The sequence below is a fragment of the Grammomys surdaster genome, unplaced genomic scaffold, assembly GCF_004785775.1.
Source record: "Grammomys surdaster isolate TR1022 unplaced genomic scaffold, NIH_TR_1.0 126398, whole genome shotgun sequence".
In the NCBI taxonomy this organism is placed as follows: Eukaryota; Metazoa; Chordata; class Mammalia; order Rodentia; family Muridae; genus Grammomys; species Grammomys surdaster.
The window spans coordinates 790,484-811,107 of NW_021621192.1; the positions used below are offsets into that span (position 1 = coordinate 790,484).

Consider the following 20,624-nt stretch of genomic DNA (forward strand, 5'->3'; position numbering starts at 1 on the left):
AGAGAGAGAGAGAGAGAGAGAGAGAGAGAGAGAGAGAGAGAGAGAGAGAGAGAGAGAGAGAGAGATTGATTGATTTTGGGCTTGACATGAGCTGTTGAAACCTCAAATGCTACCCCAATGATACAATTCCTCCCAAAAGGCCATGCCTCTTAATCCTATAAATTCTTTCAAATAGTTCCACTCCCTAGTGACTAAACATTTAAATATACGAGCCTACAGGGGGAAGGACATTCTTATTCAAATATATGTGTTCTAGATTTAATATAGATGCATAAAATCTTATCTGTATGTGTGACATAAAAGTCAAGACGAAGCTGTCTAGGGGAAAATAGAAATGGTTGGAAAAGAGGAGAAAAGGAGAGGGGAAGAGAATATAGGATCATATTTCAGTGTACATTATTTACATTGAAGAAAGTGTCTTTCTATAGCCCAGTACTAGATACAGTGAATAAATGCCATTGGGGAGAAAAGTATTAATTTTAGAGGTGAATATGTCTTTTTAAAGGAAACATTAATGATTCTTTCAAAAGTCTCTGAGCATAATGGATGTATTCATCAAAATAAAAAAGAACCTTACATTGTTGAAATACAACAAGGGTAGCATGATGGCTCCTGCTTGTAATTTCAGCAACTTAGAAGCTGAGGCAGGAGACTTACTATTAGTTAAAGGCCAGCCAGGAATACATGGTTAGTCCTTATCTCAAAATATATTGAAATAAATGCAGAATGACAAAAATAAGAATGAAGAAAACTACAGCCACTAACATCTGACCCCCGCTTTTTTTTTTTTAACATTCTGTTCCCTTTGTGATCATAACCCTTCTCTTCCAGGAGCTCAAAGTGTGTCGTATAAACTCATGTCAATAGCAGGCACTCAATTCTCCTTGCCAACCTCAAATAAAACATATAAGTATATATAGCCCATAAAGTCTGGAAAGCTAAGTCATTTTTCCAACTACTGCTCTAGAGTTTGATAATCACAGCCTCTGTGAGGACAGAAGGCAGGCAGTGGCTAAATGCATGGTGGGAGAGCCAGACATGGCTCATTAATGGCCTCTTGTACTCACTAGAGGCAGAAACATTTCCCTTTGGTCTCCCACACTGTCTGAAAAGCACTTCAATTTGCTATTTTATTATGAAGGAGTTGTAGCACAACTCAATATAAGATTGCAACCCACTTCTAGTGCTGTTGGCTACCTGGCTGGGATATTGCTCCAAACTGATAAATCTAATGATATTTGGGTCCTTGAGGACATTTTTACCAGATACATATTACCAGTGGGAATGCATGGTCAAGAGTTCAGGTGTGCGCGTGAAGAAGAGAGCATTGGGTATATGTGTAACTACATGTGCTTTTGGTTTTAAAACGCAATGCATTACATCTTAGGGAGGAAATCCTAGAGCTGCCTACCCAAAAACATGATGTCACAGACATGTTGGGTTTTCTGACTTTGCCAATGAAGAATTAAGTGTTACCTTAACCACAGTCCCTACACACTATCTCTTCGGTAGCATAAATGAATCTCACAAATAAATTTTGTAGTACTTATATAAATACTGTCAGTCTCTAAACTTTACAGCTTCCATTTTATAGTCTGGGTTCCCTGTCATTTCCATAAGACATAATTTCACAGCAGACTTCCTAGGCCTCTGGCCATTACAATCTTCCCTCCCCGTTTTCTATTATGTTTCCTGAGCCATGGGCATAGGGGTTACATTGTGTATGTATCAACTGGGGCTGAGTACCAAACATCACTGGTTCTCTCCATTTTGACCAATCATGGCTTTCTGTAACGTGCTCCATCTGTTAAAAAAATGAAGCCTCTCTGATGTAGGGTAAGAGCTACGGTTACCTGTTGTGTACACAAGGATAAGTATTTTAAAACGCAATTTAAAGTATACTGATTTTAGGAAAGTGGCACTAATAGATCTTCCTTTAAGACCCATGATCTCACTAGCCACTAGTCACAAAGAGTTGGGTAGGTTTACAGACCAAGTATGAGTGAGCTGTAAATCCATTTAGACAGCTGTTGGTTGCCAAGATTTAAGTATCACTATTGTCCCTTTAATGTAATCTCTTGTCATGCTAGTCATTGCTGTCATTCATAGGCATCACAGATGATAGGGCTACTCATGGCTTTCCCCCACTTAGCAACTTGCATGTCACCTTCTAGTACTATGAAAGCCAGTCCTTGGGAAGGAGGCTTTGAGGTCAAGTCCAGTTCTCATCTTCTGACCCCTTTATCAGAAGTACATGGTATCTCCAGCAATGGTGACTTACCTTTGATTTCATGGAGGCAACCAGGGGCAACAGAAATAGCTTATATTGTTTTAAAAATCTCTTCGAGTCACCAGAACTACAACTTGGAAAGAGGTCTTTCATGTTTGGTATTAGGATTTTTGTTAGTCTATGGCTCTTGAGGGGGCATTATTACTCTAAGTGGCACAATGATATAACTTTTTACAATGTGTATATATGTCTCCCATATATATGTGTGTGTGTGTGTTTGTGTGTGTGTGTGTGTGTGTGTGTGTACTTATAAGTATTATATATAATTTTAGGTAAATGAAAAATAATGTGTTTGAAACCTAGTGTCTGTTAGCCAGCTATACCTATTTATCTCAACTCCTGGAAATCACCATTCTAATTTCTATTCTTCAGGTTATTAAGTATATTATACTAATACATAAATGATATACACAAAACACATAGAAGGCCATCCTTCAGATAATGCAGTACCAGTGATGTCATCTGAAATAGTATTCTTATGTTTTAGAACATGTCTCTAAGAATAGTTGTTTTCCAATTCATTCCTTCCCTTTTTTTTAATCAATGGTTTTGTTTTCTACCATTCAAAAGACCCTGATGTACCTCAGGAATATGAGTATTTAATAATGCATATGCACTCATATCAGCATTTCAAAAGCAATGTGAGTCATTTGAAGTGCTCCTTGAACAAATGCAAAGCAAATATTAATTTAAAAAATTAAAGGGAGGTTTTAAATATTTATGTCCTCAAATTATAAATCTAGTAAAGATGGCATTTTACCTTATGCTAGTTATTTATTAATAATGAGAGCTGAATTTTATTAGCACACTTTTCTTGAAAATTGTATGTGTCGGGTTATATTCATGCAGAGGCACAAAAATGAAATTAATCTGTATCACAGTCATTTTATGTTCTACAGTGAAAAAAATCTTACTTACTCATTAATAATGCTTCAAACCATGAAATTTATAGTTGAATCTCATCTTAATTAATTTTAAGAGGAAATAGGTGAAACTTCATGCAGAACAATGTTATTATTTATCTTGTCTATTCCAACTTAGCACTAAGAAAGATCTAAAATTGCTGCAACAATAATGTAACTACAGGAAAGCATGGCATACTAGAACCTATACAAGGCTGGTATGACTTTTCTATTTTATTTTATTTTATTTTATTTTATTTTATTTTATTTTATTTCATTTAAGATAAAGTATATCTTTACTTTCTTAGCCCTTCTTTGACATCTTAAGATGCTGGGTATCTTTATATATTTTAAAATTTATACAAAAATAACATATTCCATTGTCATATTTTCATATATGTCTTTTTTAATTGTCTTAACTTATCAATAACTAATAATCCAACTTTATCTCATTAAAATTTTAGTGCTGTCATTTGTAGTATCATTCATCTTGTTGCCATGAAATTAGCCTTTATTAGTCTGCCTTTTTATTGATTATTTATTTACTTTAGATCTATATCACAGCTTTCCCTCCTTCCTGTCCATCTAATCCTTCTCTCTCATCTCCCCTGACTCTAAAAAGGGGAGGCCTCCCATGGATATCAACCACTTAGCATATCAAGTTGCAGTAAGAATAGGTTCATCTTCAGTTAAGGCTAGATAGGGCAAGCTAGTTATGGGAAGGGAATCCAAAGGCAATATAGTCAGAGACAGCCCCTGATCCCACTTTAGGAGTCTCACATGAAGACCCAGCTGCACAACTGTTACCTATGTGCAGAGGGCCTAGGTCTGTCCCATGCATGCTTTCTGGTTGGCAATTCATCCTCTATGTGCCCCTTTGGGACCAGATTAGTTGATTCTTCTTCCGCTCTTCCACAGTATTCTCCAAGTTCCACTTAATGTTTGGCCATGGGTGTCTGCATCAGTTTCTATCAGTTTCTGGGTGAAGCCTCTATGAGAACAATTATGCTAGGCTCCTGTCTGCCAGTATAGCAGAATATCAATAGTAGTGTCAGGAGTGAGCTCCCTTTCATTACATGAGTCTCAAATTAGGCCAGCCATTGGTTGTCCATTCCCTCAAATTCTGCTCCATTTTTTCATCTCTGCATATCTTTTAGACAGGAAAATTGGTAGGGATAAGATTCTGTAGCTGCCCTCATCCCTCCGTTGGCAGTCTTGCCTAGTTACAGGAGATGGCCAGTTAAAGCTGCATATCCCCTATTGCTAGATGTCTAGCGTCACCCTCATAGATTCCTGGGAGTTTCCATTGTCCTGGATTTATAGCTCATCCCAGAGATGCCACACTCTCAGTCCAGTTGTCTCTCCTAGTACTCTCTCCCTCCATATTAGTCTGCTTTTTATTTCTCCTTTTATGCACAATAATTTTGTTGATGGTTTTAATTGTAAGTCTTTGAGAATTTCATACATGAGTACTGCAACACGCTAATATCTCATTTCCAGTCTTTTATTTCCCCTCGCTAACTCCCAGAGTCATCTATGTTCCCTCTTGAATTCATGACCTTTTCTTCTGTAATTATTACTTTGAAATATTTATACACACATATAATCCACTGAGTCCAATTAGTGTTTCCCGTGTGTACATGTGTTAGGGCTGATTGCTGAGGGTTGGGAAAACTATCATACAGTTCGTGAGGAAAGAACGAACTCCCTTCCGCAGCAGTCACTCTCTGTATCTCTTCTTCTAGCCGTTTTATGTTGGAAAAATTTCCCCATCCATGCTGACACGTTAACTGGTGTGCTCTTGTACATGTCTTGTGCTGACAGCCATATTACTGAAAATTCATGGTTGCAGCATCTCTGTCAAATCCAATAGACACTATTGTGCAGCAGCTATCCTGGCTCTGGTCTTCTAAATCTACAATCTTGTGCCCCCTCTTCCAGGATGTCCTCTGAGCCTGGGGTAGAAGGCTTCTGGTTGTGGATGTCCCCACATGCACTGCAAAGCCCATATTCATGATTTTCTATATTTTGACTACTTGATGATCTCTGTAACATCCTCCATCTGCTACAAGAAGAAGTATCTCTGATGAGGGGTAAAATCTGCACTTATTTGTGGGCATAAGGATATGTTTTTAGAATACAGTTGAAAACTATATTCATTTAACTATATAATAGTAATAGGTTCTCCTCTGAGGTATATGACCTCTCCCAGCCTACTCAGAAGGATTTATAGAAGGCGTGAGTTTTCTAACACTGAGTGAGCTATAAGTTGTTAGGTGGTGCTTTGGTTACCCATAAAGCATGTGTCACTATTGCACTATTGAGAATATCTTGTCAGTTTGATCATTGTTGTAGCACAAGACTTTCAGCTCTATAAGACTGAATAACATAATAAGATAATATTACTTCAAACAACTTACATAGCACTTTTTGATGCTATAAAAATTAGCACTCTGGGATAAGGATCCTAGGTCACTATCAGGTTGTTTCTCCAATTTCTGCAACAACAAAAAATATTATGTGTTATCTAAATAAATAGTGTTTGGTCTCAATTTTTAGAAGTCAGCTAAGGACGATAGCAATATTCTATATTGGACTTGTGCAAGCACACACATGCAGCATACACGTGTGCATGCTTATATGTGTGTGTGTGTGTGTGTGTGTGTGTGTGTGTGTACTGACCAGTGTTTTCCCCTTTTCCCCTTCACAGCAGCACCTTCATCCTCTTTATTGCCCCTCTTTAGAGCTTGTTCTCCTCTTCCTCATGGTTCCTTTCTACTTTCCTGATTCCAGTTATACATTCAAATCTAATCTAAGGAGCTATGGTCCACAAGTAAGTGAGAATATCCGTTATAGATGTGAGGAAGGAGAGTTTAACTGGGAAGGGAGGTAGTGGGTAATAAATATGGATAATAAATAGAGGTAAATAACACAAGAATGTTTGAAAAGACATAAAGAAACATTTTGCTTTGTTTACTGAAAAACATATATTGCGTGTTTGTGTGTGTGTGTGTGTGTGTGTGTGTGTGTACTTTAAATGCAGTTACTCTGCACAGGCTTATAATGTTCTCCCCAAAAGGCATAGAATATCTAATAAAACCTCCAGTTTGAGCCATGGGAAACTTCCGTTTAAGTTGTTGGTCAGGGATAATCGGAGAAAAAACTCCTGAAACAAGATAGGATGTTGTCATTGCCCTTATTCGCAGCCTAGAACTTGAATATACGGTGCTATTGCTGAAGATATCACATCCCTGAACAGATTTGGAAGAATCAAACTAGAACTGACCCAGAAACTTCACCCCTCTGCACTAGTCCAGACTATCCAAAGATGCTATACAAGCTGCCAAGGGAGTAAAGCAATAAATAATCCTACCTAGTTATAAAGCCCACAAACAATAATAATGGCTGTTCTAATAAAGTATTTCCCATAGTAAAATAATAGCATTGTTTTCTTGGAGCAAACTAACATGTGGTTAGCCTAAGCTCATCCAGTAGGAAATTGATGTAGGGTACTGTAAATATAGCTAAGTTACCCATTATTGGAGAGGTCATAGAACCTAGAGGAGAACCCACTAATGCTATTTTCTTAAAACAATACAATTTCTAACCGTATTCCAAATATTTACCCTTAGAAACACACGTAAGTGTTACACTCTTCTTTTTGCATCAGATGATGACTATTGCAAAGATCTGCAATGGTCACCGTGCAGAAAATAAATCACCGTACAACAATACCAACTGAGATAAGGACAAGCGAGTCATAGGCAGAGTCATAGTGACTTGTCTCCTGAACCTTCACCCAGCCAATACCCGGTTCTGAAGATATCTGTATTCCCCCTGAACACCCACACTCCAGTGTCATTCCATTCCCCACATCCTGTCTTTCTGTGTTTATAACCCCTGTGTGAATTAATTATGATTTGAGAAAAAAATTATAAAATTAGATACTTTCTGTAAACTATAGATTAGACATTGCATAGCCCAAGAACGCTTTCTTTTGTATTTCTCAATGCTGTCTCTATGTAAGTCTTTGCATTTTCTTTTAATTGTTCACATTTTCTAAAAAGCCAATATATTATTCCAATTGAATAGAAAACAAATAAATCACTGTACAATACTCAATCTTAATCAACACCTACACCTAAGGCAGGGGAGAGTTCGCAAGTGTGTAAAAGTCTGAAGACCATAAAATCTGCTGTGATGTAATATCTCCCAAGCATGACAGGCAGGCTACACTTAGTGAGGTGGGGGGAGTCATGAATTTGAGAGGGAGTGGAGGAAATGATGTAAATAGAGTATGCATGCACTGTGTCCTCAAGTGTAAAAGTTAGAAAGAGAGAAAACATCCTGTTTCTGTGTGTTATCTTTCCAGGTCTAGGTCACTCCACTCACTGTAAAATTTCCCAGTTCCATTCATGTACCTGAACATTTCATGGTTTTGTTTTATTATAATTGAATAGAATTGCATTCATTTATAAACTGATGGAACATCTAGGAAGCTTTCACTTCTTGGTTATGATGAAGGAGAGGCGACAAGCATGAGTGGGCAAGTATGAAAGGTATCAAGTACTTTGGGTACATGCCAAGGAAGAGTATACTTGGATCATGGTTCTTCCCACTGATTTCCTTAATGGATGCTCGAGTTTGCAATCCTACCAATGACGAATGAGGGTTTTCCCTGCCCTGCATCCTCAGCAGAATTGGTTTTCCTTCTCTTTCAGTTTTTTTTTTAATCAGTGATATGTGCGGTTGTTTCACCTGCATGCATACCTGTGCACCACGTGTATGGTTACTGTACAAGGAAGCCAGAGAGAGCATTGCATATCCTGGAACTAAAGTGACAGATGGTTGTGAGCCTCCATGTAGGTACTGATAATTGAAACCATGTCATCTGTAAGAACAGCTGTGCTCTTAACTACTGAGACACCTGTTTAGCCCATCAGTTTTCTTAATCTTAGCCATTCTGCCTGGGGTACTTTTTAATTGATATACAGTGCAAAATTATACTTGTAAATAGAGATATTTCATATACCTAGCTGTACTCCCCTGTGGTCTCCTTAATGGATTTCAATCATACAGCGGGTTCTCGATTATATAACTAGGTGTTGAATTCTGTGTAAACATGCACAGATATATTCTACAAATCCTTCCCAGAGTAATAGTGTTGCACTTCAATAATTCTTTGCCCCAAATACTAGACCAAACAACTTTACATTTTCTTGGCTTCATATCAAGGCTATACACAGTAAGTTACACAGATTATGTTCACAAAAACTTTACCAAAAAGTTTTAAAAGGATAAAAAAAAAATTCCAAGTTCAGTAGTAAGCTTGGTAGGCTTAAGCTATGCTGTACTCAGATCAATTTTAGGTTCTGAAGTGTAATTCTGAAATCCAGCTGCCATGCTTCACAAACCTGTACCTGCTTTTCTTCCTAGATTTGTAGGAATAGAAAAAAATGGCTTTTAGTTCTTTAGAAATTTCTGATTCTATCTGCTGTCTGCTCTTCCCTCTAATTAAAATCATAAGTTTTTAACATAAGGTAACTACCAAAGAATGGCTTTGAAATATTTATTAAGCGTTCATAAAAATTATTAGACTCTCAATAAGGAAACTACAAAAAAAATTCCAAAGACTTTTCAGTAGAAAATAGATATTGACTCTATCTTTTTTCAATTACTATTTCATGGGACTTTTAAAGCTACAGATAATCCTAGCCATTTCTTTTTGACATTCAAGAGCATGCTAATAATCACACATGGCCAGCCTTCTGATTTAAAAACATATCAGCGATGGATTTTAACTTTAAACTTGAGTCATAAAAGTAGTCCTCCATGGATTGTCTTCTTCAAAGTCGCCTATAAATAGACTTTTCAGAACTCAGAATACATCTTCCCACAAATATTTCTCTTAAAGATACCACTTAAGTCCCTAGATAGGCCCATAAAAGTCTCCTTTTATACAGAGTCTAGTTAAAGGATATTACATTCAAGAGTAAAAAAAAAGACTAGGAGTCTCCTATAGAGATAGAAGGGAATGTTTTTCTCATTTCTAAACAACTTCCCCAGCAACATTTTAATCAAAGTTTTTTGGGGGAGCACATATTTCTTCGTGTTCAGTATACAGGTCCTTAAACACTCCATTCTTTCTGCTGTAAATCCCCTGTGGTGGTACAACATCCCCATGCCCTCTTGCCTCAAGGTGGACCTTTCTCCAAGTCCTGCACCATTTCCAACTACTTTTAACGTCATCATCTGACCCAGGTCAAAGCTCTCATCTCCTCATTTGAACAAATTTTAGCAAACAAACTTTGAGGAACTCATATTATTCACATTCCTCCTGAAGATTTTGCATCTTTTTGTATGCATTTGTAAATCCAAGTTGAGTTTATCAGTAGAAAAGCAGTTATCAAAATCAAGGAAGGGAATGCATAAAGACAAGATGAGTGACGAAATTTTAGGAGCAAAGGACTGTAGAAGCCAAAGGGCAGCTTCTCTCTGCTATGTCCTCAAGATTATAATCTTTACTTTTTTTTCAGCTTCGATTTCTACTTCTTTCTTTTTTATTGGATATTTTCTTTATTTACATTTCAAATATTATCCCCTTCCCCTGTTTTCCCCCACCTCTGGGAACCCCCTATCCCATTCCCTCACCCCCTGCTTCTGTGAGAGTGTTCCCCCACCCACCCACCCACTCCCACCTCCCGACCTTTGCATTCCCCTACACTGGGGCGTCAAGCCTTACAGGACCAAGAGCCTCTTCTCTCATTGATGTCTGACAAGGCCATCCTCTGCTACATATGCAGCTGAGGCCATGGGTCCCTCCATGTCTATTCTTTGGTTGATGGTTTAGTCCCTGGGAGCTCTGGCTGATAAGTGGATGTTGGCCCAAAAGTTTGGAATACCCAAGATACAATTCACAGACCATAGGAAGCTCAAGAAGAAGACCAAAGTGTGGATGCTTCGATCCTTCTTAGAACAAAATACTCATGGTGCCAAATACAGAGACAAAGTATGGAGCAGAGACTGAAGGAAAGGCCATCCCGAGACTTACCCACCTAGGGATCCATCCCATATACAGTCACCATATGCAAACATTGTTACAGATGCCAAGAAGTGCATGCTGATAGGAGCCTGATATAGTTGTCTTCCAGAGCCTGACAATATAGAGGCAGGTGCTTGCAGCCAACCATTGGACTGAGCACAGGGTTCCCAATGGAAGATTTAGAGAAAGGATTGAAGGAGCTGAAGGGGTTTGCAATCCCATAGGAAGAACAATATCCATTTAATTAATACTGTCCATATACTTATGGGCATGGGACAGCCAACAGGGGCATAGTAAGCCTCCTATGGACACCACCACCACTTAAGAAAATTGATTTCTCTCTACAAGCAGCCATTAACTGTCAGTAGTTCCTCTGGTAGGGCTGAAGCCTTGTGAGCCCTTCCCCTGTACCTTCTGGAATGTTGCCTGTGCTGGTTCACCTGCTATGAGTTCATGAGTGTAGTGATCCTGTCATACTCAGAAGACACTCTGTCCTGATCCTTCCCAAACTCTGGCTTTTACAATTTCTCAGCCCTGTTTTCCTTGATGTTCCCTGAGCCTCAAGAGGAGGAAGTATGATACCTGTCTCCGATGTGTGTCTAAGCTCTCCACAGACAGTTGTTCTCTGCACTCTGGCTAGCTGTGAGACTCGGTCTTAATTGCTACCCACTGCACAAAGGAGCTTCTCAGAAGAATACTGAGCACCTCTCTGTATTCATGGATCCTTCTTAGGATGGGATCAGATACTATGGCCATTTAGAAAAATAATAATAAGAGATTCCCTTTAAAGAGCTCATTAGCCATAGGTTCTTGACCAAAATTATAGTACACAGCTTGAGTTTCCCCTAAACCACTTCTCACACAACCATTTTACTGCTTAAGTCAGAGTCCGAATCTAATAATTTTTCCACGTTTCAGCTAAAGCTTCTAATTGTCATTCTGGTTTGTTTTGTATAGTTTTAAAAATGTTTATTGTTTATTTATGATCATTTTCTTATAAGTATACAATACACTTTGAACACATTTTCCTTAGCCCCCAACCTACTCTCTCTTTTCTCACCCCTCCCCCTCCCACTAGACATTTTTTCTTCTACTTTTATATTATCATATATAACTTTATGTATCTATGTAAAATCTAGAAAGAACAAATAGTAGAAAACATGTGAATTTGTCTCTCTGAGACTGACTTAATTTATTTACTATGACAATCCATTTTTCTGCAAACAGCATAACATTATTCTTTTTTGACTGAAAGAGAATTCCACTATGTATGTTTTAAAAGGTTGGAACCACTCCACATAACTTGTAGTAGGTGAACCCAAAAACGTGCTTCTAACATACACATGAACCAAACCTAATAACTTCTTTTTAGACCTTACAGTGTCATTATCCAATAGGGTTTATTACATTGTGTGTGATTTATTCATTGTAGATAGCCAAGACCTTCCGTGAAAAATTGGGTCCTCTATAAATATGTGGTCAATGAATGATAAGTGACTTTAGTAATACTGCTCAAGAGAACTAGCTTGCCATCAACTAGGTGTAATGTTATCACTCATAGTTAACCTTTATAGGTCATGAATCACTAGAATGATCTACCTTTTATAGAGTATTGAACATTTTTTAGCAAGAGCTTGAGAACACTGATTTATACTAGAGCACTCAGATCTTTTGTACTCCCTAATGCTATTTGGTTGGTGGGCTCAGTATTATCAAGGTTCTCCAATAATAACCCCCTAAAACAGAAAGCAGAAATATTAGATGATATTTATTCCCCCTTTTCTAACTCTATAGCAGAAATGTTAGGATTTGTTATTTATAGTCAAAGCATCTTCTTTTCAAAAGCGGAGATATCTCTAAGTATAATCAGCATTTCAAAGCTTGTTCACCTATGAATATTTTTAGGTAAAGCCCTAGCAAAGCTAACTTTCTATGAAAAAAAAATTGTTCAAGAAAAACATCTTACTGATTACTGCAGAATGGCTTCTCTCTCCAAGAGGAAAAAATGTATTCAGTCGTTTAATTCACTGGATAGCTCTTGAGTAGTTATTGTTTTCCAGTCTTGGTGCTGAAGCCTTAGATACACACTTAGGATAAACACTCATGTAAACATGACAAGGTAAGTCTATCCCATAGTAGAACCAGTGTTCTCTTCTGTTCAATTTATCAGCTGGCTTTGTTGGCCAGCTTCTAAAATAAATTTGGAACTTCCTTCAAGCCAAGGTCTTTCTCTTGAATTATCTTAATAACTTCTCAACTTATCTCTGCTTTCACTATCCACATGAAAATAATAATAGTAATAAAAAAAAGAAGAAGAAGAAGTGGCAGTCTGTGTTCCTCCTTTGCCTCTGGGGCGTCAGAGCACAGGCAGAATGTAATCTGGAATAGTGTCTCAGCGCATGTTCTTCCGAGTGAAAAACAGTGGGATCTGAGATGGATTCTGTGGTTCTCAGTCTCCTGCATACCCAGATGCCACTGGGGACCTCAAGGAGTTGGGAATGGAGGTCCAAATGCCCAAGCTTCCCCTGACACAACAGGCAGGAAGAGGATGGCTGAGCCTGGGACAGAGAACCTGGTTTGATTCCCAGTGAGTTCCAAAAGTATGAAGGGACTGGAAAAGAGGCCTTCTCAGGGAGCCTTAGGAGAGGCTCTTTCTGAGGAAGGCCAGCCCCCCAACCCCCTGCAGTGATCCATGATGAAGGAGACAGTCCTTGCTTGTCCAAACTGTTTTATTCATGGTGGAGGTGAATGTATACATCTTACTTAGGGTAAACTAGGGATTAAATACCTTTTATAGGAAGGGATGCCCAGAAAAGGAAGCTCATTGGTTAAAGACTTGGGGACTACCTAGATACCTCATTAGGTTTTTATGCTATGTGACTGATTGTCATGACCCTCTCAATGGAGTGTTTTGGTTATGTGTTCTAGGACAGGTAGATCCTGGCCGAGAGCTGGTTCTAATTCCTACTGATCTCAAATATGAGAATTCCTGGGGATTTGAACCTCTTTCAACCTTACTAGGTCTTCTGTGTGGTGGCACAGTCCACTCACCCCCACATGTAGCATTTTCACTTACTATTCTCCAACTTTTTATGTTTTGAATAGACTTTTGCCTAGCTGACTTTCATGGATCTCCCTGATTTTCCTTATCAACCTTTTGAGTACCTCCCATGCTCTCTGAATGGCTTTCCCTTATTTTGCCAAACTAATCCATTCTGTATCTAAGACATTGATGTGTGCTGAGAATTATTCACAGGCTCCATTACACCATTCTTTTCTGAATCATTCTGTAATATTTGTTTTACCGTAATTTTTTTTAAAATTACCTCACTTTTTTTTTTTACTATTTCTTTTCCAGTCTTCTGCCTCCCATAAATATAGAAACAACTAGTACAAGAACTGCTCTTGATTTGTGCTTTCATGTCGACCTCTGTCAACCAAAGTAACCATTGCCCCACAGTAGACACTTGAAATGTATTGTCTCAGGGCATGGATTTGTGCAAAAGGCCACCTGGAAGATTAAATTTTTCATGAAAAGCTCAGGGGAACAAAAAAAAAAAAAAAGGTCAATATCCCTTAACGGAGTAACTGTGTAAGTTCAGCATGTTAGCTGGTACCAGTTTTGCGGGTGAATACAAAAAGATCAATCAAAATAAGGTGGGGGGACTAATGATCTAAAGGGAAGTCACAATTTCATATTCATGATGGAAACATTGCACCCTGTTCTATCTCTGAAGACTGTTAGACAATGACAGTATAAGACTTCGGTGTTATTAGGACCTCCATATATTTACCAAAAAGCGAAACTCAGCACATAATTATATGGTAGCTTCCTATAGCATGACACTCTAATCCAATATTTGTTCCAAACTCAGACCAGATACCTGAACTCTGTCTAAGAAGAATGAGCACTGAAAAGACTAACATATCTATGGGTGCACCTCACTGAGGGCGGCCTTGAGAACCATCAAAATAGCTGGAGTTGCTGCAGAGATGATGTGACATGCCAGTGACAGCTTAGATCTAGAGGATGCTGTGCCCCAGGGTCTGAGGGAAGGCTTGATGGAGCTCTCTGCAGCTTTCAGAATAGCAGTCATTATTATGTATAGCTTTCAGAAAACCCTTCCAATTGGGCTCACCCTTCCTGTCAGTTAGAGGGTAAACTCCCTGTTTCTCAGCAGTCAGGTTGAGAAAGCAAAGAGAGAGCAAGGTAAAAAACAAACAGAATTCTAGTCACTAAATTCCAAATACATTGTATAAATATGCCACCTTCACTTGCTTTCATTTGGATCTCCGTTTTGGGAAAGAAACCATATGTCATATAAAAAAAAAATCACAGTTTCCTTGTGATTAATCGCCAGTAGGAAGCCCAAAGATATTAAACTTCAGTGTTCTCAGACTTCTCTCCACCCCTCGTAAACAATTCAATTGAGTTTGAATTAATATTTATCAAGCACTACACTATGGATAGCAGTGTAGTGGATGCTGTCATACAAGTGATACCTAAAAGGGACAAGACTCATGCCCAGCCTTAAGAAAACAATCTGTTTTATATAAAACAATGGGAATATCACAGTAGTAGCAATCAGTACTCCACAAGATACTTAAAAAGTTTGTTTAACTGTACGCTGTTTATTAACTACACACTATATTCAAGAAAGACAAGTCCTGAAATGAATTTGTAAAAGTGATGTTGTCAATGAATAGGAAAAAAAGGAAGCAGATTTTGTTAGGAGAACAGTTACATTATTTCTAGTGAAAAATGTTGTGTAGTGCCTCATGTGTGAATAAATGAGGCTATTCCTCTTAGCCAGACATAGATGAATAGAATAACCTCTGTTGATTTTCCTGTAATGTTCTTGTTTTCTTGGTTTTAGTTTAATACTCTCAGAGATCTTTTTATGGCATTCTTTATTATTCCAAATAGTGCTGTCCAAACCATCCTAGGCTAGGTGAAGACAAGGCTAGCTCTCTTTCTGACAATTCTAATACATCAAAATGCATGCTTATCTAGTCAGGGCTTCTTAACATTTCTACTTACGATTCCTCTCACCCCAGAAACTTTTATATAACTTTAGGTACATATGTATATAAAAATAGGTATAGAAACCAACCATTCAACCATTTGCTAATAATGAATCATGAAGAATTGGTTGGTTTAAATTAATTCCTTTTCCATGCGTGACTTCATTAGTCTCAAAGACAAACAGAACTTTTCATATGATCATTTATGTACAGATAATGAATTAGAACTTGGGGTCTGAAGCAATGTCCCCATGGTTTACAGCACTTGCTCTCTCAGAGGATCTGGGCTCAGTTCCAAGTACCCACATGGTAACTCAACCACTACTAACTCCAGTTCTAGTGGTATCTTCTGGCCTCTACAGGCACTAGGCATGAACATGGTGCACACAAATACATACAGGTAAAGCACTTATACACATAAAATAAATAAATCAATTTTTAAAGAAGGAATTAAATGTTGGTGCTAGGGGGACTGCTCCAGAGGGTATATAGCTCTTGCTGTGCAAGTATAATGCAATGTGTTTGGGTCCCCAGAACCCTCACAAACTCAGATGTGCTAGCATTTGCTTGTAATCACAGGACTTCTCTGACAAAATGGGAGGCAGGGACATGAGCATCTTCAGATGCTCACAGGATAGACACCCTGCTGATTACTTAAGTGAACAAGATATCCTGTCTCCAATAAGGTAGACGAGAAAGACAAACACTTGAATTGTCTTCTGACATCCACAAGTATAGCATGGCATCATGTGAAGGCACGTATATACATACACATAATACATACAAATTTTTTTAAATAATTTTATTAGCTGAAAACATTTTAAAATAATTGAATCTTTACTGAATACTTGAAAATATAGAACACAAAGCATCTTTAATGATTTCAAGAATTCATCAATATTTTGATTCAGAATTATCAATACTGAGGGGGCTACTTTGTATAAATATGTAATATAAAATGGCAGTACATTCAGCACCATTTCAATTACTATTAAAACTTCTGTTCTAATTCCAAACTAATATTCATCAAATGATTTTCTTTATGAATCTCACCTCTGATCGTCAATTAGCAAACTCAATGGTTCTAATATAATGCAATCTATAACAATACTAATTTGATACTTAGGGACTGAAGAATAATGCAAGAAAATGCTGTCTTTGTTTTTCTTAATTAAAGCGTTATGTTTTCATAACAGCAGAAAATCTCACATGTTCAGCATAAACCCTGCAGTTTATGGCATGTAAGTCTTAGATCGGAGCTGATGTATTTCAAGCTGATGTGATCCCCTGGCACTCCATGGCATCATAGCATGCACACTGCAAAGTGCACATGTATGTTCAGAGCCAGTGCTGAAGCAACATCCCAACAATGCAACATGAGCAAATGTAGCTGAAAACACCTGGATTTGTCTCACAACTGTTTTTAATTAATTTTTTAGCTTTGCATATCCTTAAATGTTCTACTATTATCAAGTATTCCTGACCCCCACACCCAATCACATGATTCCATGCTGAGCTACAACCCATAGTTTAAAAAGCTCTATTGTATAGTGTTTGTAGACTCTAGCTCCACTAGTACATCATGGCAGAAACAGCTACACTTATCTCTCACAGTTATTTTGAGAATTAAATGGGAACACACCTGTAAGACTCAAGATTGTTACAGGTTTATAGTGATTTATAAATGTGTATTTTCCCCAGGCCAATGTGGTAGCAATTAAGATATGCTGACCCAAAAAATATTTAATTACTTTTGGAGCTTACCCTTTTTAATTTTTTCTTTATTTCTCGAAATAACAAGATTTTTATTTGGGGCTTGCCATTAGAAAAAGAACAAGAATCAACACAAATAACAAGGAATCCGCTAGGCAGTTCCCATCTGTCTTCAGTTTGAGTGGCTCGGGTTTCCCACAGAGCCATGACTTAGCAGACTCTACTGCTCACTTGTGTAAACTCTGATTTTATATTCACTCCCTGGGTGGAAACAGGTCACCTCCAACAATGCAGTTAGTAACTTGAGGTTTTGTAGCAGTACTTAGTGTCCAACAGAAACCGTTCCATCTGCTAAGCAATATCTTGACTGCAAAGCTTCTCTGACTGTTGGTGGATCAACAATAACACGGCACAGCCATTATCACCGTGGCAACAGTACCAATGAAGCTTACCTTTCATCTGGGTGATATTTTATGAACAATGGATAGATGGATAGATAGATGTCTAGCTAAAGAGGCAGATTTAAGGATACAGAAATAGTCACAGGTAGCTAATCAGGGTAATAGGTTATAGAAAGGAGATTTGCATTCAGATTCACCGACAATAGAATAAACTCTCAGGATTCGATGCCCTAGTGCTGGGAATTCTGGTGTTTTGGAGGTTAGTGGCTCTTACTCGACTTCCTGTTTGAAAATGACCATGGCTCCCTAAAGCTGTATAATCCAAGGACATTAGACTCTTTCAGGGTCAGCTTGAATTGGTAATTGGTTATTGTAAACACACAAACCCTAACCACAGTCTTGAAGGCCTTTTTGTTTTGCTTTGTTTTATTTTTCCTTTACATCCCAATTGCATCTTCCCTTCCCTCTTCTCTCATTTCCCCTCCTTAGCATCCTTCTGACCTCCGTTTCTCCTCAGAAAAGAGAAGCTCTTCACTTTCACGGATGTCAACCAGCCTTGACATATCAAGTTACAGTAGAGCTAGGTGTATCTTTCTTATTGTGGCTAGGCAAGGCAAGCCAGTTATGACAACAAAGTCAGATAAAGCCCCTACTCCTGCTATTATGAGTCTCACATGAAGACCAAACTGCACAACTGTTAGGTATGTGCCAAGAGCCTGTCAGTCCCATGGATGCTCTCTGTTTGGTGATTCTGTTTCTGTGTGCCGATATTGGACCAGATTAGCTGTTTCTGTATGTTTTCTTGTAGCATCTTTGACCTCTCTCTCTGATTTCTTCAATCCTTCCTTCCCCTTTTCAATAGAATTCCCCAGGCTCCAAAGATGTATGTATGTATGTATGTATGTATGTATGTATGTATGTATGTATGCATGTGTGTATGTATGTATGTATGTGTGTGTATGTATGTATCTATGTATGTGTGTGTGTGTATGTATGTATGTGTGTGTGTATGTATGTATGTATGTATGTGTATGTATGTATGTATTTACATCCCAGTTGTAACCCCCACTCCAGGTCCACCCTTGCAGAGTTCCTCAATCCATCTCCCTTCCCCTCTGAATCGGAGAGGCTGCCCTCTACCCTGTATCATCCTACCCTGGTGTATCAAGTCTCTGCAGGATTAGGGTCATCCTCTCCCACTGAGGCCAAACAAAGCAGCCCTCTGCTACATATGTGCCAGAGGCCTCGGACTAGTCTGTGTATGCTCTTTGGTTAGGGGCTCAGTCTCTGGAAGTTCCCAGGGGTACAGGCTAGTTGACACTATTGATCTTCCTATAATTTGCCATCCCCTTCAGTTCCTTCAGTGCTTTTTCTAACTTTATCACAGGGGTCCTTGACCTCCATCCAATGTTTGTCTGTGGGTATCTATATCTGTCTGAGTCAGCTCCTGGATAGAGCTGCTATGCTAGACTCCTGTCTGCAAGCATAGCATAGCATCCTTAATACTATAAGGGATTGACGCTTGCCCAAGTGATAGGTCTCAAAATAAGCCAGTCACTGTTCTGCCATTTTTTCCATCTCTGTTCTCTTTGTCCCTGAATTTTTTTTAGACAGGACCAATTTTATGTCAAAAGTTTTGTAAGTGAGTTGATGTCCCCAATCCTCCACTGGATCCTCTCTGGCTACTAGAGGTGGTCTCTGCAGGTTCCATATCCCAACTGTTGGGCATTTCTCTGAAGGTCATCTGCATTGACTCCTGGGAGCCTTCCTCATCCCAGGTCTATAGTGTGTATTATAGGTATTCCGACCTTTTAGACTAATATCCACTTACCAGTGAGTACATACCATTCATGTCCCTTTGGGACTGGGTTACCTCACTCAGGATGATATTCTCAAGTTCCATCCATTTCCCTGCAAAATTCATGATGTCCTTGTTTTTAATACCTGAAAAGTAACTGTTGTGTAGATGTACCACATTTTCTGTATCCATTCTTCGGTTGAGGGACATCTGAGTTGCTTCCAGTTTCTGGCTATTATGAATAAGGTTGCTATTAACATAGTAAAGCATGTGTCCTTGGGGTATGGTAGAGCATCTTTTGGATATATGCCCAGGAGAAGTATAACTGGGTCTTCAGGTAGAACAATTTTCAGTTTTCTGAGAAACTGCCAGATTAATTTCCAGAGAAGCTTTATAAGTTTGCAATCCCACTAGCAATGAAGGAGCACTCCCTTGTCACCAGCATGTGCTGTCACTTGAGTTTTTGATCTTAGCTGTTCTGATGGGTATAAGGTGGAATCTCAGGGTCATTTTGGTTTGCATCTCTGTGATGACTAAGGATTTTGAACATTTCTTTAAGTGTTTCTCAGCCTAAGATTCCTCTGCTGAGAATTCTCTGTTTAGTTCTGTACTCCATTTTTTGATTGGGTTATTTGATACTTTGCAGTCTAACTTCTTGAGTTCTTTAAATATTTTGGATATTAGGCCTTTGTAGATGAAGGGTTAGTGAAGATCTTTTCCCAATCTGTTGGCTGCCATTCTGTCAAATGCTTTTTCAGCATCTAGTGAAGTGATCATGTGGTTATTTTCTTTCAGTTTATTTATATGGTAGATTATGCTAATGGAATTTCATACATTGAACCACCCCTGCATCCCTGGAATGAAGCCTACTTGATCATGGTAGATGATGTCTTTGATGTATTCTTGGATTTATTTTGCGAGTATTTAATGAGTTTTTTTTTTACAACAGTATTCATAAGGGAAATTTGTCTGAAATTCTCTTTCTTTGTTGAGTCTTTGTGTAGTTTAGGTATCAGGGTGACTGCGGCCTCATAGAATGAATTTGACAGTGTTCCTTCTGTTTTTATTTTGTGGAATAGTTTGAAGAGTATTGGTATTAACTCTTTTTTGAGACTCTGGTAGAACTCTGCACTAAAACCATCTGGCTCTGGGCTCTTTTTTGATTGGGAGATTTTAAATAATTGCTTCTATTTCCTTAGTGGTTATGGAACTATTCAGATGGTTTACCTGTTCGTGATTTAGGTTTGAATTGGTATCTGTCTAGAAAATCATCCATTTCACTTAGAAGTTCTAATTGTGTAGAGGAAGGCTTTTAAGTAAGACTTAATGATTCTTCGAATTTCCCCAGTGTCCGTTGTTTATCTCCCGTTTCATTTCTGATTCTGTTAATTTGGTTCCTCTCTCTCTCTCTCTCTCTCTCTCTCTCTCTCTCTCTCTCTCTCTCTCTCTCTCT

General features: G+C 38.3%; 1 protein-coding gene and 1 non-coding gene across 2 annotated transcripts in view; one reads left to right on the top strand and one right to left on the bottom strand.

The window, feature by feature from the left end:
- Epha6 (EPH receptor A6) overlaps nt 1–20,624 on the top strand; it is a 900,945-nt gene that overhangs the window by 773,265 nt on the left and 107,056 nt on the right. The gene's annotated exons all lie outside the window — the stretch shown is intronic.
- LOC114614702 lies at nt 17,281–17,427 on the bottom strand. Its single transcript, XR_003710373.1, has one exon.